Source organism: Elaeis guineensis, chromosome 10, assembly GCF_000442705.2.
Source record: "Elaeis guineensis isolate ETL-2024a chromosome 10, EG11, whole genome shotgun sequence".
Taxonomy (NCBI): Eukaryota; Viridiplantae; Streptophyta; class Magnoliopsida; order Arecales; family Arecaceae; genus Elaeis; species Elaeis guineensis.
The window spans coordinates 2938701-2954840 of record NC_026002.2 but is presented as its reverse complement, the minus strand read 5'-3'; the positions used below and the strand labels follow the sequence as shown (position 1 = coordinate 2954840).

At 43.4% G+C, this 16140-nt stretch overlaps 1 non-coding gene across 1 annotated transcript; it reads left to right on the top strand.

The window, feature by feature from the left end:
- Positions 1 to 232: 232 nt before the first annotated feature.
- LOC105053199 (dynein light chain 1, cytoplasmic) lies at positions 233 to 15413 on the top strand. Its single transcript, XR_012134941.1, has 2 exons — positions 233 to 819; positions 15098 to 15413. It is a non-coding gene; the product is annotated as a dynein light chain 1, cytoplasmic (transcript).
- Positions 15414 to 16140: the final 727 nt, after the last annotated feature.

Genomic DNA, 16140 nt, shown 5'->3' with positions numbered 1-16140 from the left:
TTGAAATTGTGCAAGGCGCGATCCAACGGTTGATGTCGAGAGAAAAAAGATAAATCATTCTTTCGCGCGAAAGACACAACCCGAGCTCGCTTATCCCGGTCTTCGGCATTTCAAACTATATATAAAATCAGCAGGATAAAATAATAAAATAAGAAAAAGCCATGGCAATAATGTAATATTTTCCGGTTCTTTGTCCCCATCTTCTTCTTCCTCCGAGTGAATCCAAAGTTCGACACCGTCGCGGACACGAAGAGAAAACGGCAAAAGGAGAAAGGGTTTGTTACCAGAAAAAAGAAAAGAAAGTGGGGGCCGAGGCAAGCTAATAAAAAACGTCATATAACAGCGCGTCTGAACGCGATCGTTGGTTCGCGGGTCTCTTTCGATCCGTTTTGTTGCCTCGTTGTCCGAGGTCTCCCCTTCCCCGGCGGATGCTCCGCCGCCGCCGGCGGTGGCAGCGACCAGAGAGGAGCAGAAGACGATGGAGGGCCCCTCGGAGGAGCTAGAGCGCCGAAGCCGCTACCTCAGCTCCCTCATCCAGCGCACCAAGCTCAATCCCGTCGGCGAGCCGGAGAAGCGTCACCAGCAGTCGGCGAAGCCCGACAAGGAGAAGCATCAACCCCGCCGCCAGCGGCGGGAGAAGAAGGAGGAAGGAGATGGGGTTGTCGATGGCGGCGAGGATGATGAGCAGCGGCAGAACTTGCGGGTGAGGGCGGCGGACATGCCCCGGCGCTCCAGAAGCGGGCGTTCCGGTGCGCCCGCGAGACGCTCGCCGCTATGCCCAAGCTCGACAGCAAGCGGCTCGCGCTGGCCCTTAAGAAGGCACGCTATCTCCTCCTCCTCCGCTTCCATTTCCCTTTTTAAGATTCGTTTTTCCGCAGGAAATTCCTAGCTAGCTTTTACCTCCGCTTCCCGAACCCGAATCCTCCGTGGGGACGGAGAGTGTTATATAATAATATAAAGTTCTGTTTTTTGGTGTAGTTATTAGTATTCATTATCCTCCTTTAATGCTATGGGATTTATGATGGCATCTGATACCGGAACTTCAGGTGTCGGTTGATGTGGAGTTTTGTGGGGACTCTGATTGTTTTATGGTAGTGATTAATTAGTGCGGGAGTCTGAACTTTAAATTGCTAGCTATATGAATACATGATATAAGTGTCACTAATCATGTTCGGATTAGCAGCTGAATGGAATTATGATGTTATAGTTTTGATTATTTTCATACTTGGTTTATATTTGGATTTCTGGTATTTGATTCAGTAATATATTACTAGTAGGTATGAATAAGTCGGTATACTTAATGAGGTTGGAGGCAGGCTGATATTAGATGACCAAAAGGATAGCTTTTGTGAGAACCACAAGCATGATAAGAAGTAAAACTTCAGATCTTGCAAATTTTGTTATTAGTATCCTATTAAGATTCTTTGCAAACAATGTTTGTCAACATTTTATTAACAGTTAAGATTGACTGTAACCATGCTATGGGAGAAACATAGCCAACTTCCTTTTCCAGACTAAATGACTTTGTCCTAAGCCCAGAAAATAATATGGAGTACGTTTGATAGTTGAAATTCTGCCCTGGAGTTTTCTCGGTGCTGTACGAATATCTGGTTACCATGTCCTTGTGACATCTCCTTGTTTGGTGGAAAGTAGCTGAGAGGGGGGGTAGGAAGGAGCAGAAAAGATTGGGGAGTCTGTTGATAGCTGATCCTTCAATCCCAATTTTCAGGCACGCACGGAATGACATATTGGGTCGGTTCATCTTGGTATCGTGGGATAAACAATCTTCTCCAATATCTCTCTCCTCTGTTTTAAGACTATGCTCCTCAGCCAATTCTGTCTCAAGTAGGAGTTGTCATATTGGATACAGTAGCGGGAAGATGAAAAGGTTCCTTAGCTTCCATGATGTCCAGGGATAGAACACTACTAGACCTTATACTAAAGGTCATATTTTGCTGCACTTTGTTGTTTTTTAGACACTCTTGCTATTGTTCTGCTACCTAGCAACAATGCAGTTGAGAGTTTATTTGCACCATGTCATCTTGAGGATGATCCTTTTAAAAGTTTCTAAAGTTCAATATCGTTTCAAATTTGAGTTAAGTGTGCTTGTTTCTAGGTATTCGCCTGTTATGGGTTATGGAATTTATTAGGATGCTCTCCTTTGGTTTGCTGGTCTTTACGTTGGTTGGTAATCTTCTATTTTTTTCTGTGCTGCTGTTTTTTCATGCTTTTGTTGTCTTGTTCTTTTACGGCTTATGAAACCACATTGTCATAATTTATTTGGCATAATATTTTGAATCTGTTGGGTGGATGTCTGGCTAGGACACCACCTCCTAGGACCTTTTCAGTACTATGCAATGCAGCAGGAAGAAAAAATAAATAAAACAAAAACAATCAAAATATGTGGATCAATCAAAAAAGACTCGTCTCTATGGAGCATGCAAACTTCACTATAAAAAAAAATTTTATAAGAGGAGATCTCATACTCAACTTTCGTACATCCAATTTCTCTCTCACAAAAAGTTTTTCCTCACAAAAGCTCTCTCTCTTGGAAGACCTCTTGAACCCCTGAAGCGACCGCTGTCCGCTGTCCAAGAACCTCTTGCTTCCTCTTACAGCACCGTACGCGTCTCTCTCTCTCTTTCTTCAAGGGTTTGGTCTTCGCTGCACCTCCATGCGAGATCACGGGTCCTCTCCCGTGAAAAACCAAGCCACAAGACCCACAAGACACTGTTCCCAGGCCTTTATAGACCTTAATCCTTAATTAGATAAGGATTAGAAGTCCTAAACAAAGTTTAAAACCTCTCCGACGTTGGATCAAGACCGCAAGCCACCCACGCCCTCTGATCGCATGTCGGTCCATGGAATAGTACCGTGGATCGCACGAAACGCGTGAAAAACGCCCACGCGGTCTACGAGCCCAGCTGTGGACCACTCAGTCCATGGTGGATCGGGAAAACAGCCCCAGCGGTGCGCCCGCATGGGCCTGGGCCGGCCCATGCGCTCGCGCACCTGGGCCTGGGCCTGGCCTGCCCGCTGGGCGTGCCCTGCGTGCGCCCAGACTGCGCACTGCCACGCATTGGGCCGCATCCCGCCGTGCGCGGCCGCGCCGCCGTCGGCTGCCGACGGTCCTCTGCCGTCTCGAGTTCCGTACTGACTTCAAACACGCGTATCTCCTCTGTTGGAGCTCCGTTTGAGGTGATCTTGATCTTGTTGGACTTCGTTTTTCGTTGCGAATTTCGCTGTGGGCTCAATATGGATCGAATCTCGAGGCATCAAATCCTAACAATCTTCACTTCGACTCGATATTCGGTCTCCCTAACTTCGAGAGCTTCTGGATCTCCTCGCCCTCATTCCTGGGGCAATCGCTTGCTGATTATGGATGGACAAACATGAAAGTCAAGACAGGCGCTCGATTTCATCTCCGTCATATGCTGTGCTCCTCCTGATCTGAGACCTGCTCGGGACATCATCCTGCGGTAATAGGAATCTCACCTTGCGATGTTGCTTTTCCTCCTCCCAAGTCTCAACTCTTGTGCCCGATCCACCACCTGAAGCTCCACCTCACTCCGGACTCCACCTGGCTCCTGAAGCTCCACCTCGACTGGGCTCCCCGTCAGGCAGTAATGTCCTCTCCTCTCCTTCTTCCCCTCCAGCACAATTCTATCTTCACGTAGCACCCTCAGGATTCCTCCACCAGCTATCATTCTGTAGCCTCTCGAATCCAGTCTGCTCAGTGAGATAAGATTCGTCTGAAATCGGATATGTATCAGACCTCCTCCAATCTCACTATAGCATCATGTGTCCTCCTGCTGACCGTCTCGATGTCTCTGATCGTACAGCATGATCCATCCGGCAGATAAACAGTGTCCTCACTATTCTCTAGGGAGTCAAACTGCTCCTCTCTACAATATACATCTACTATTGGGAAGAAGTAAATACCTCGTCAGATATCTCCAGGACATCTCCCTCTGAATCACTGCTGGCCGTCGCCACAGCAGCCATCGTCCGATTTTTGAATTGAGGGCAATCTCTGGCTAGATGCCCCAACTCCTCACATCGATAACATCTAATTTTGCTCAAGTCTCTCCTGGACTTGGATCGCCCTCGTCGCGATCTTCTGTCGTTCCGTCTACCACCTCCTGCTCCTTCAAAGCCACCAAAACTGAGCTACCGCCCTGAGCTCGAAACTGGATTCTCCCTCCTGAGAACCTCGTTCTGGAGTATCGCCGCAGTGACATTGTTCATCTTGATAGTGCTCTTTCCCACTAGAAAAGTAGTCACCAAGGACTCGTACGAAGGTGGAAGCGACGCTAGCAAAACCAGCGTCCTGATCTTTTCCTCAACATTCTCACCAACGCTGAGGAGGTCGGTGAGGATCTTCTAAAAGTGACAGATGTTTCTGCACGCTCTGTCCCTCAGCCATCCGCAGCTGGTAAAACTACTTCCAGAGGAAAAGAGTATTAATGAGAGATTTCACCATGTACAACTCCTCGAGCTTCGACCACAGCACCGTCGGGGAAGTCTCGCTAAGCACATGGATCACCATCTCATCCGCTAGGTACATGCGGATGGTACTCACCATTTGCATTTATAGCCGTTTTCAATCCCGCACCACCATAGTGGTCGGCTTCTCCTCGCATCAGAGAGCATAGATCAACCCTTGTTGGATGAACACATTCTTCACCCTTGCCTGTCACAAGGAGAAATTGCTGTTTCTATCAAACTTGTTGATCTCCATTTTGATTGATCCTGTCTTCTCCATCTTCAATCTTGCTCACCACCGCTGCAATCTACATCTTTGTACCACTTCGCTCTGATACCACTTGTTGGGTAGATGTCTGACCAGGACACTACCTTTCAGGATCTTTTTAGTACTACGCGATGCAGCAAGAAGAAATAAAACAAAAACAATCAAAATACGTGGATCAGCCAAAAAAGGCTCACCTCTACGGGGCATGTAAACTTCACTATGAAAAAAAAATTTACAACAGGAGATCTCACTCTCAACCCTCGTTCACCTAATTTCTCTCTCACAGAAAGTTTTTCCTGACAAAAGCTCTCTCTTGGAAGATCTCTTGAACCCCTGAAGCGACCGCTGTCCGCTGTCCAAGGGCCTCCTGCTCCTCTCACAGCATCGTACGCGTCCTCTCTCTCTTTCTTCAAGGGTTTAGTCTCCGTTGTGCCTCCACGTGAGATCATGGGTCCTCTCCCGTGAAAAACCAAGCCACAATACCCACAAGACACTGTTCCCAGGCCTTTATAGACCTTAATCCTTAATTAGATAAGGATTAGGAGTCCTAAACAAAGTTTAAAACCTCCCCAGTCGTTGGATTAAGACCGTAAGCCACCCACACCCTTCGATCGTACGTCAGTTCATGGAATAGTGCCGTGGACCGCGTGAAATGCATGGGAAACACCCACGCGGTCCACGCGCCCAGCCGTGGACCACTCGGTCCACGGTGGATCGGGAAAACAGGCCCAGCAGTGTGCTGGGCCCGGGCCGCACCTGCTGGGCCTGGGCCGGCTGCGCGCTCGCGCGCCTGGTCTTGGGCCGGCCCGGCGCTTGGGCCTGGACCGGGCCCGCCCGCTAGGCCGTGCCCTGCGCGCGCTGGGCCGCGTCCCGTCGCGCGCGGCGGCGCTGCTCCGTCGGCCCGCCGGTGGTCCTCCGTCGCCTCGGGTTCCATGCCGACTTTAAACACACGTTATCTCCTCTATCCGAGCTCCTTTGAGGTGATTTTGATCTCGTTGGACTCCGTTTTTCATCGCGAACCTCGCTGTGGGCTCAATGTAGACCGAATCTCGAGACGTCAAATGCTAACAAAATTAAATGATGAATCTTTACTGAACCTCATGGCCAAGTGATTTTGTTTAACAGAGCCATATAAAAGTGGTCTTCAACTATATCGCCAATGCTATCAGGGATTGGACATGATACCATTTCTATCCTAGCAATATCTTGTGGCTTTAATTTGTTATTCTTTGGAGATGTTTCCATGATTATAGAAGCAAGATGATTCTTGCTAACTCCTATTTAAAGTCTAGCAGTGTCTTGTTGACTCTTGTCGGTACTGATTTGAAATTAGTCTGCTTCTTTTGGTGAAATCAGTCTATATCTTTCAGTGAGTGCATTTATATGTTATTCACATTCCTTGTTGCCTGAAAATATTTAACCATTTTCAGTACATCACTTTTGTTATATACTATATGTGACACTTTTAATCTTCTATCTGCATCCATGTATAAATCTATGCAAGTCAGACACTGTTGAGTTATTTGGGATTCAAAAATTATCATTCTTGACGATATGGTACCAAAACTTAACTTTTGACCAAAAACAAATTTTGTATATCTATCATTCTTTGTTGTTTTCAACATAATGATGAGCATGTAATATTGACTTTATTTTGGTGTTTCTTCTTGGATATATATGAAATTACTTTTTTAGAAAGTGTTGCGAATATGAGGTCCTGAATTGATATGAGCTTTTCAGGAAATTTTCTTGTCCACCACCATATTTTAGTTAGCATGCAGCATGCTAGATGGTGTAGTAACTAAGGTTCAGGCGTCATATTTACTTGGACATATGCATGAAGATTTTGAAAGAGATAGTTCTGCTGCCGGATATGAAAAGCACAAAGGAGATAAGAAAAGGCTAATGGGGTCTAGATTTACAAAGTTATGATACCCTTTAGGATTTAAAAAATGGGTAGGTGAATGGTAGGATATACAGGCTATCTATAGGTGGCAAGGTCATATTGGATCTGATAATGGATTCCTTCTCATTAAAGATATGTGAGGAATCCTAACGAATGTGATTTAGATAATGCTAAAGCCCTTGTTCAAATTATTGTATAAGGAGTCCTTAGGTAAATCATGATTTTTAGAATGTAAGGAGCTTTATGAATATAAAGTTGGACTATCTGAAAGAGTTTTTGATAGATAGTTCCAATTTTTAAACTAGTCTGAGTAAGGAATTTCACATGAATTTTACATGATTGCATTCAAAGTAATACTGGGATGCTTCCTGAAGTTGGATATAATTGTCCTTTTGGATGAATTTATGTCCCTTGCAGTGCTACCTGGTACTATAATAGTTTGGATTTCTTGATTGTTGACATTCTTCAGGATACTTGGAGATCCCTAAATACAGCATGACACTCATCAGCAACTGAAGAATTTCATGTCTTGCGTAGGGTCAGCTGCCTATGTAGACACTTATTTCAAGTTAAAGCACTTTAACTCATAGCGTAAGGCACTTTAATTCATGTTTTGTGACTAAGAAAATTAATAGTGGTCAATGTATCTTGTTTCATTTGCATGTTTCTATTTTTGAAAATTTATTTCATGCAAAATAGTTTTGGCATCTGTTTTTCTTAGATGCTGTAAGAGACCTAAACATTTTGACCATTTGACATCATGCCAAGTGTCTAGGTAACACTACTTTATCGCTTTAAAAGCATGTTAATCCAATCAAAGGAAGTTGAGCATCTCAGTCCCCTTTCTTTTTACAATTTTTCCTTAATCAGTAATTTATCTTTTCCTTTGCACATTCTTGAATCACCAAGGAGAATGATCCCCAATTGAAATTAATCCACTGCCGTGTAGCTGATCTTGGATGTTCTAGTAATCCTGGATGAAGTATATCTCCCAGAGGAGTTTCAGGACTATTTTTGTTATTCAAGCTATCTTATCCAAAGGTGGTTTACTTTAATTTGTAAATATCTTAAGATAGTTAGCTGAATATGCCATAATCATAACCATCAACTCTTATCCTGGCTGTTTAAGGCTAACTTTGTGAATCCTCATTGCTAGTTATTCCTACTTCAGACTCTTTTGATGATCTTGCAAGTTTTTCCAAGTACTTTGTCAAATCCCTTGTCCATTTCATCTTTGGTCTTCTATATGTCTTCCAAAATCCTTGGGTAAAGATCACAGTACTTCTCCTTACCAGGTTGTCCTAGACTTCATTATGCATGCCCGTATTGTCTAAATTGATTCTCCATCACTTTACCTTTAAGTACTGCAACTCCTTAGATCCTTTAACATTCTTATGTTACACTCTGTCCGTACTTTTGCCACATCTGAAAATTCTTACTTCCATTACAATCATTGAAACAACTACACAGAGACAAAATTAACACACGAGGCAACATACTAAGTATGCTTTTTTTTTCAATGAATTATTGAATTATAAATAAAATAGGATGCTAACCTGATTTTCTAGTAGAACCTATCAATTCAGAGGATACTCCCTAAAGAAAATATGGATTCCAAGTCATCTGAAGTGTGCTTTTTTGATGAAATGGACATAGTTCACTCAAAATGGAAGGTACATATCTAAAACTGGTGTAAATTCTCTTTGCTTCCCTATTGATGAGGTCCCATATTCTAATCTAGAAAAAACATGAAACAAAATGCTTCGTTGCATCTATAATGTGAAAAAACTATTGCTCTTGCAGTGAGTATGCCAAAAAATAATTCAATGGAATGTCAGAGATGTGCACGAAGCATATCTAACCTCACAAACAAGTGAGAGAAGCCACTTGTGTTATTTATTTATTTATTGAGCTTTGATAATTGTCAATTCATCAGTATGTCAACAAGAACTCAATGTCACCTTATGTGACAAGTTGATATAGTAATCTATACAAAAGTAATTCATTACAAGCTTTTTGCCCTAAACATTTTTGCATGTGTGCGCTTGTATATGTATGTAAATGTAGATAAGATGAATATGTTGGAATTAGTGAACATCTCTCTATTCATTTTTTTAAAGCAGATTAACAAGTTCAGAAAAGAGCTATGCCTGATGCAACTTCAAGCTATAATGCATATAAAATTTGATGATGATGGGTGTAATAACACCTAAGTAGTATTAATTCCTTTAGGCCTATAAGATTCTTTTTCTTGATGATTATGTTTTTTATTTTTTATTTTTTTGACACTAAGAACAATAAATTGGAGCAAAGAATGATGAGTTCTACTTGCATGACATCTGGCTAGGGGTAGAGAAAGCTGTTAATCAATAGGAAGCAGGGAAACATTTTAACAAAAAGTTTATTCTTAATATGTATATGAATCTGTCAGATAAGCAGTTATAAAGGATTACCAACTTGGTAAACTTAAATTATATTATGAAGACTGAAAAGTGGCAATTATATAGACAAGATGCCTTTGGTGCCTAATGTCTTTTATAGAATAATACAATTATATTTATACTAACATATGGTCCTTGGGGGCCAAAATAAATTTATAAAATATGCAAGAACTTCATGATATAAGTCTAAGGAAGCTTAGCTGATAAAGATATTACAAGTTTTCCTGGAGTCTAATGCTTTATGAGATTTTTTTTGTTGTTTCAGCCTCACTAATTAGAGACTACTATTCCATCCTAACATACTTATGTCAAAGGCAACTGGTCTGAGCTTTATATGTGTTGTGGCTTCATTGATAAACCAAGTTTCTGATTCAGATTGTTGCTGCCAAAATCTGGCCCGATTGTGGTGGCCTGGAGGGCGTTGGTCATTCCAAGGAGAAATGCTGATATGGTACAAGAAAGAAGGGAAAAGCTCGCTGGATTGGCTCCAGCTGGACTCTCTGATGCTTAAGTCAAGTGGGGCTTTGAAAGAACAATAGTAAAGAGAATGTAATAGAAAATAAAAGTAGTGTGGAGTGCAAGGTTTGCCATACCGTGCCGAACCGGTCAGTACACCCCGTCTCGTATCGGACCGGCGGAGAACCGGCACAATTCGGTCGGTAAAATCGGTATACTGGCGGTACCGAAGAATAAAGAATGAAAAGTGAGAAAGAGAGAGAGGGGGAGGGAAGGGAGGGAGGTGGGAGCCGCCGGAGGCCGGCGGTGGCCGGCTGCGGTCGTCAGAGGGCTTCCGAGCCCCGTATCGTCCGATAGGACTTTCAAGAGGGCAAAAAGAGAGAGAGAACGTTCGGAGGGGGGGCGGGGAACCTACCGGACAGACGGTGCCTCCGTTGCGAGGCTCCCGATGGCCGACGAGCCGACGCCGACGGCCTGAGGACGGTCGAGCGGGCGGAGCCGCGGACCTTCTTCTTTTTCGAAACAGACAACGTTTGTTTCGATTTTTATTTTTTTTTATTTTAAACTTATGAAGTTGGCAACTGGGTTGCCGACTTAAGAATTTTTTTTAAAAAAACAAAAATCATGAAGTCGGCAAACGAGTTGCCGACTTAAGAATTTTTTTTAAAAAAAATAAAAATCGTGAAGCCGGCAAATCATTTGCGGCTTCACTTAAAATCATATTTTTAAAAAAAATTACGAAATAGGGGCGATGCCCCTGTTTCACGCTTGTGGCGCCGCGCGCGTGGACGGCGCCCTCCGACGGCCACGGCGGCCAGTCGGAGGCCGTCCGGCGGCCCCACCGGCTCCTTCCCTCTCTCTTTTTTTTTTCTTCCTCTTTCTCTCTCTCTATTTTTCTCAATTTCTCTCTTTTTTCTTCCGATTCGGGTCGTCGGTTCGGTACGGTATGAAACCATACCGAACCGTATCGCCGGTCGGCCGAAACGGCCGGTGGTACCGGTTCAGCAAACCTTGGTGGAGTGTTATCCTATTGTAGTCGGTTTGGTTCTGATTTGCATTTACCTCGACCTTTTTCCCTCGGCTTTAATGGGTTAGTCTTTTTCACCTTGGTTGTTGGAGGCTCGCCCATTGGAGGCTCGATCGTAAGACTTTAGGGACTCAGTCCTATGTGCACGGCTCTTGCATCTCGGATTTGGTTAATAGTGAGATCATTGGCCAGCGGAATGCCGTCTTTGACCTTGTACACTCATAGCCTAGTCATGTTGAGGAGCTCGTCCATGAATATCTTGTGCTTGGAGGTGTCGAATAGCCTCTCCCCACCATCACCACCATCCCTCCTTCCATGGTTAAAGAAAGTTTGAGAAAGAAGCCATCTGCCTCACATTAATTGGAGAGAGAGGGAAGAGACATTGATTGGAGAGAGGGAGAGCAGGCATTAATTGAGAGAAAGGGAGAGTATTGATTAGAAAGAGGAAGACAATGGCTCTCGGGTTCTTGGATGGGAAAAGATAAAGACGGGCTTTTGCAATCCGAAATCCCCTCCACCTGGCTAAGAAAGAAAGGATTTATAAAGCCGATGGTTTGTTGCTCTCAAGATGAGCCAGCTGGATGATGATAAGGAGACCATATTTGGTGTTTCTGATCTACAATTCAAGGAATCACGGAGTAGGTTTATTTTGGAATGAGTGGTCCCCAGCAAGGGAAGGATCACATCTTTGCCCATTTATCTCATTATCTATATTTGAAATTTTTCTTGATTTGATTCCACAATATTGAGCTGCTCGTTTTGCTCGGTGAAGACTTTCGAATTTGTTGTAGCTTGCCTTTCTTATTAAGATTTCCTGATAACTGTCAAAATTTGAATTCATTTGAAATTTTTTTTGTGATAGGCGGGTTGCTATAGAATGGCATTAGAGGAAGGATCTTGACCCTCCAACTTTTCTCATATTTTCATATTTTTTGTGTTTTGCTGTCACAAGTCAGCATTTGATGTAAAGCAGCAAAAAGATCCACCTCGGATCCATCGAGCTGTAGCGAATTTGGATGATCTAGTCATGAAGTCGAGCCCTCGGCCAACTGAGGGAGGGGGATAAGTTGGATAGAGACTCCCAATGCTCCTTGTACCAAATACGAGTCGAACCGACGACGATGTGTTTCTTGTACAAGATACGAGTCGAGCAGATGTGGACCTCGGCTAATTGAGGGAGAGTGATAACCCAGATAGGGACCTCCAATGCTCTTTCTACCAGATACGAGTTGAGTCGATGATGATGTGCTCATATGGATACGAGTCGAGTAGATACCGACCTCGATCAACCGAGGGAGGGGATGACCCACATAAGGACCCTCAACACTCTTTGTACCGGATAACCTAGATAGGGACCCCCAATGCTCTTCATCCCGGATACGAGTTGAGCAGATGCCGACCTCGGCTCACTGAGGGAGGGGGATAACCCAAATAGGGACCCCTAATGCTCCTCATACTCATACTGGATACGAGTTGAGCAGATGACGATGCGCTCCTTATATCAAAATGAGTCGAGTCGAAGCCTACTCGTACCAGATATAAGTCGAGCCGAAGCCTGTTCCTTATACCAAATTGAGTCAAAGCCCGCTCCATATACCTGAAGCGAGGAGAGCAGAAATCCAAGCTTCGGCCACCTAAGAAATATCTCGGTATGAAATTGAGATACTCGAGCCCACTCAGAAGTGAGGCGAGCAGAAGCCCAAGCTTTGGTCACTCAAGTAGGCGATGCATCAAATAAAAACCAATAAGTGGAAGGCAAAAATCCAATCCGAATGACTACTTTCTTCGCACGGGCTAAAAAAAAGGCTCGAGCTCGAAAGTGGGGGTATATGATGTGGCATGGCAGCAACTTGCCTATCACGGAAGGGATTTCAAATGACTTCAAATTTTGACAGTTATTAGGGAATCCGGATAAGAAAGGCAAGCTACAACACATTCGGAAGTCTTCATAAAATGGGCAAGCCAATATTGCAGAATCAAATCAAGGAGAATTCCAAATATAGATGATGAGATAAATGGGGAGAGATGTGATTCTTCCCTCACTAGGGACCATTCATTCCAAAACAAACCTGCTTCGTGATCGAGAGAATCGTGGATGAGAAACACCGAATATGGCCTCCTTATTGTAATCCAGCTAGCCCATCTTGGGAGCAGCAAAACCCTCCTTCGTTTTATAAATCCTATCTTTCTAAGCCAGATGGAGGGGATTCCAGTTCCTAAACCCCCTAGGCCTTTCTTCCTCTCAAAGAAAAGCCTCTCTATCTCTTCCCATCCGAGAACCCGAGAGCCATTGTCTTCCTCTCTCCAATCAATGCTCTCCCTCTCTCTCAATTAGTGCCTGCTCTTCCTTTCTCCAATTAATGTCTCTTCGCTCTCTCCAATTAATTTGAGGCAGATGGTTTCTTTCTCGGACTCTTTTTGACCGTGGGGCGCGTGGGATGGTGGGGAGAGGCTGTTTAGTGCCTCCAAGCACGAAATGCTCATACACAAGCTCCTGACATGACCAGGCTCTGAGGGTATGAGGTCAGAGATGGCATTCCGGTCGTCGATAATATCACCATCAACCAAATCCAAGATGCAAACGTCGTGCACGCAAGACTGAGTCCCTGAAGTCCAATGACCAAGCCTCCAACATCCAAGGTGAAGAAGGCTGACCCAACTAGGTTGAGGAGAAAAGGTTGAGATAAATGCATATTACAACTAAGCTGACTAGAGCAGGATAACACTCCACACTGTTATTTTTTTTTACGCTCTCTTTATTACTATTCTTTCAAAGCTTCATCCGATTTAGGCATCAAAGGACCTAGCTAGAGCCAATCCGGCGAGTTTTTCTTTTTTCTGATGCGCAGATCAGTGTATCTCCTTGGATCGACCAACACTCTCCAGACCATCACAGTCGAACTAGATTTTGGCAGCAACAAGGATCATTATAACTTTTGATATCTTAATTTTTTTTTAAGAAAATTAGGTTTTATAATATTTAATGATAGGTTGGCAATATTGGCTGGGGTTTAGCATAAGCAGTTGGTATTCCTCTATTGGTGGCTGTCATATGTATTGTTGCATGGACTATTAGGATCAAAGTTCGTCGAACGTGTATCGAAGGGTGTATCGACTGGCAACAATTTATTATAGTATTGGTACATACTGTACCGACCCGATGTATATGAGAATTAGAGGGAGGGAGAGGGAGGAGAGAGAGGGGACTCACATGCCGATCTGGAGGCCCGATGAGGGAGAGGGAGAGGGAGAGAGAGAAGTGTGGGAGGACTCAACCGAACCAATGGGGGTGCTGATCCAAAGGAGGATAGGCCAAAGGTGGTGGAGACGAGATAGTGGAGATGACGAAGGAGGATCTTTATCACAGGCATAGGAGGAGGTGGCGGCATAGTTCTTGCATCGATATAGAACCCTAACCCTAGCCACGCTCGTTGTCGCATTGGCGTTAGCGTGATCATGGCTGGTCCAGCGGTAGCGAAGCATTGAGAAAGAGGGGCAAGGGGAGAAGAAACTCAAATTGAAAGAGAGGAGGAGACAGAGAGAGACTTGAGAGTGGAAGAGAGGGGGAGGGGGAGTGAAGGGTCGAAGAGTCAAAAAGTTATGTGTTAATGCGATGTGCACATTATGTAGGCTCGTGGAGCTATATGTGTTAATCACAATGACGTCTTCCCATTAGGCCAAGGGGACTTTTTTTTCGACATCAAGGCTTGAAGACCAAAAGAGAAAGCAATGGGGCATGGCCAAGTGGAAATTTAAGAAAGCCTATTAGTCATTCTTCTTTGTTTGATCCAGTTCACTTCCTCATGCTTCATAAGCCTGCAACTGCAAATTGTCTATTGCAATTGCATTGAAGATATTCAAGGGAATATCAGAGTTTGTTGCACTGGTGTCCAACACCATGCGGGTGGCTTATCAGTATAGGTGAGTATGGTACACAACCCTGTACTGATACATGGTATGCTGCTAGAGGGGAGACAACCCTGTACCATGTCAGTACAATGCCAAATTGAGCCTTTGTAGTCCACCATTTACTGAATTAGCCCTCATATTTGCTGCTACCTTATCAGGACAGTATGGTATGCATGGTATCGGCTCAACGGCAAACCATGGGGAGTGTCATTCTCTGAAACCTTGCTATATTATGAATTGGGAAAACAATTTTTTGAGGTTCCTGTTTGGGAACAGGATATTAGGTAACATTTGAGTTGGTCAACAAGGATTCTGTTTTTTGATTCCACTTAAATTGGTTATATAATCTAGACATCAGCCTGTAATAATTTTTATGTAATGTTTCATTTTAATACCTTCCCCTTTGTTTGGTTCGTTAGACAATAAAAGGAACTCAATTAAAAGAAGATACAGCTCGATTTCATGGACAAGTTGATAAAAGTACTGCCCTTTTGCACCTCTCATGGTCCTTTAGCATCCTTATCATTTTCGAAACTAATGAAATCCCCCCTCCAACTTTATTTCTTCATTGGGATTGCTGAATGGTACTTCGATTGCTTTTGCAGGAATTTGATTTATCATATGGTCCAGCTTGGCACTGCATTGTAGGTACAAGCTTTGGTTCGTACGTCACACACTCTTTGGGAGGTTTCTTGTACTTCTCCATCGATAAAGTCTACATTCTTCTATTCGGACAGCTGTTGAGCCATTAGGCCATTGACGGGCATATCACAACTCAAATGAGTGGTTCCAAGTAAATGTAGATGCTTGAAGTACTGTAAGTTTTATTAGCAGACCTGCACATCTCTGCTTAACATGCAGTGACAATGTGAAAAACATGTATAATTTTAATTTGAAAAGGGCATGAAACAATTTGCTGTTGTTCTTTGTCTCGTCCAACATACTAAGCACTGCTGTGATGGCTTTCCTGGGATGTCAGATATGCTGAATGTTTTTGTCATTGATTGGATTAATAGGCAGATTTAGATGCCATTGTAGCATGATCGAGCTTGGCTGTCTGGATCTAACTCTATTTGGCCTCGGTTGTCCATGGCTTGTTAGTGTGCAATTATTTCCTCACCTTTTTTTTTTCTTTTGGTTGTTTGTGGTGGGGTCTTCATCCATTTCTAAAGACCAAGAGACTCTTTCATGTACTGTGAATAAGATTATGCATGTTTATTGCAATGAAACATGCTTTAATTCTCTCTCTCTCTCTCTCACATATTTTAGATACTAACAGAAAAAGTGACAGGTATGCTGGTTACATAAATTATCATTTTCCTTTTCTGGATAAGACTATAGATTATCTTTAACTTCCCAAAATGTGTTGCACATGAATATCTTAAGGAATGATCTGTACAAGACAAAAATACTGTTGCATATTTAAAAGATAATGATTAATGAATAACAGAATTGCTTATTGGATGATGTATGGAAATATTTAGTCTTGCAGTGTTTGCGTCAGAATGATGTCTCAAAAATCTTTTAGGCTTTTATGGAATTGGATCAAATGCCCCAAGCCCAGTTAAATGAGGGATCTCATCTCTCTCCTAATCTCTTCTCTGTAATATCTCAATCGTCCCTTCTATCAAAGTATTATCTACAATGT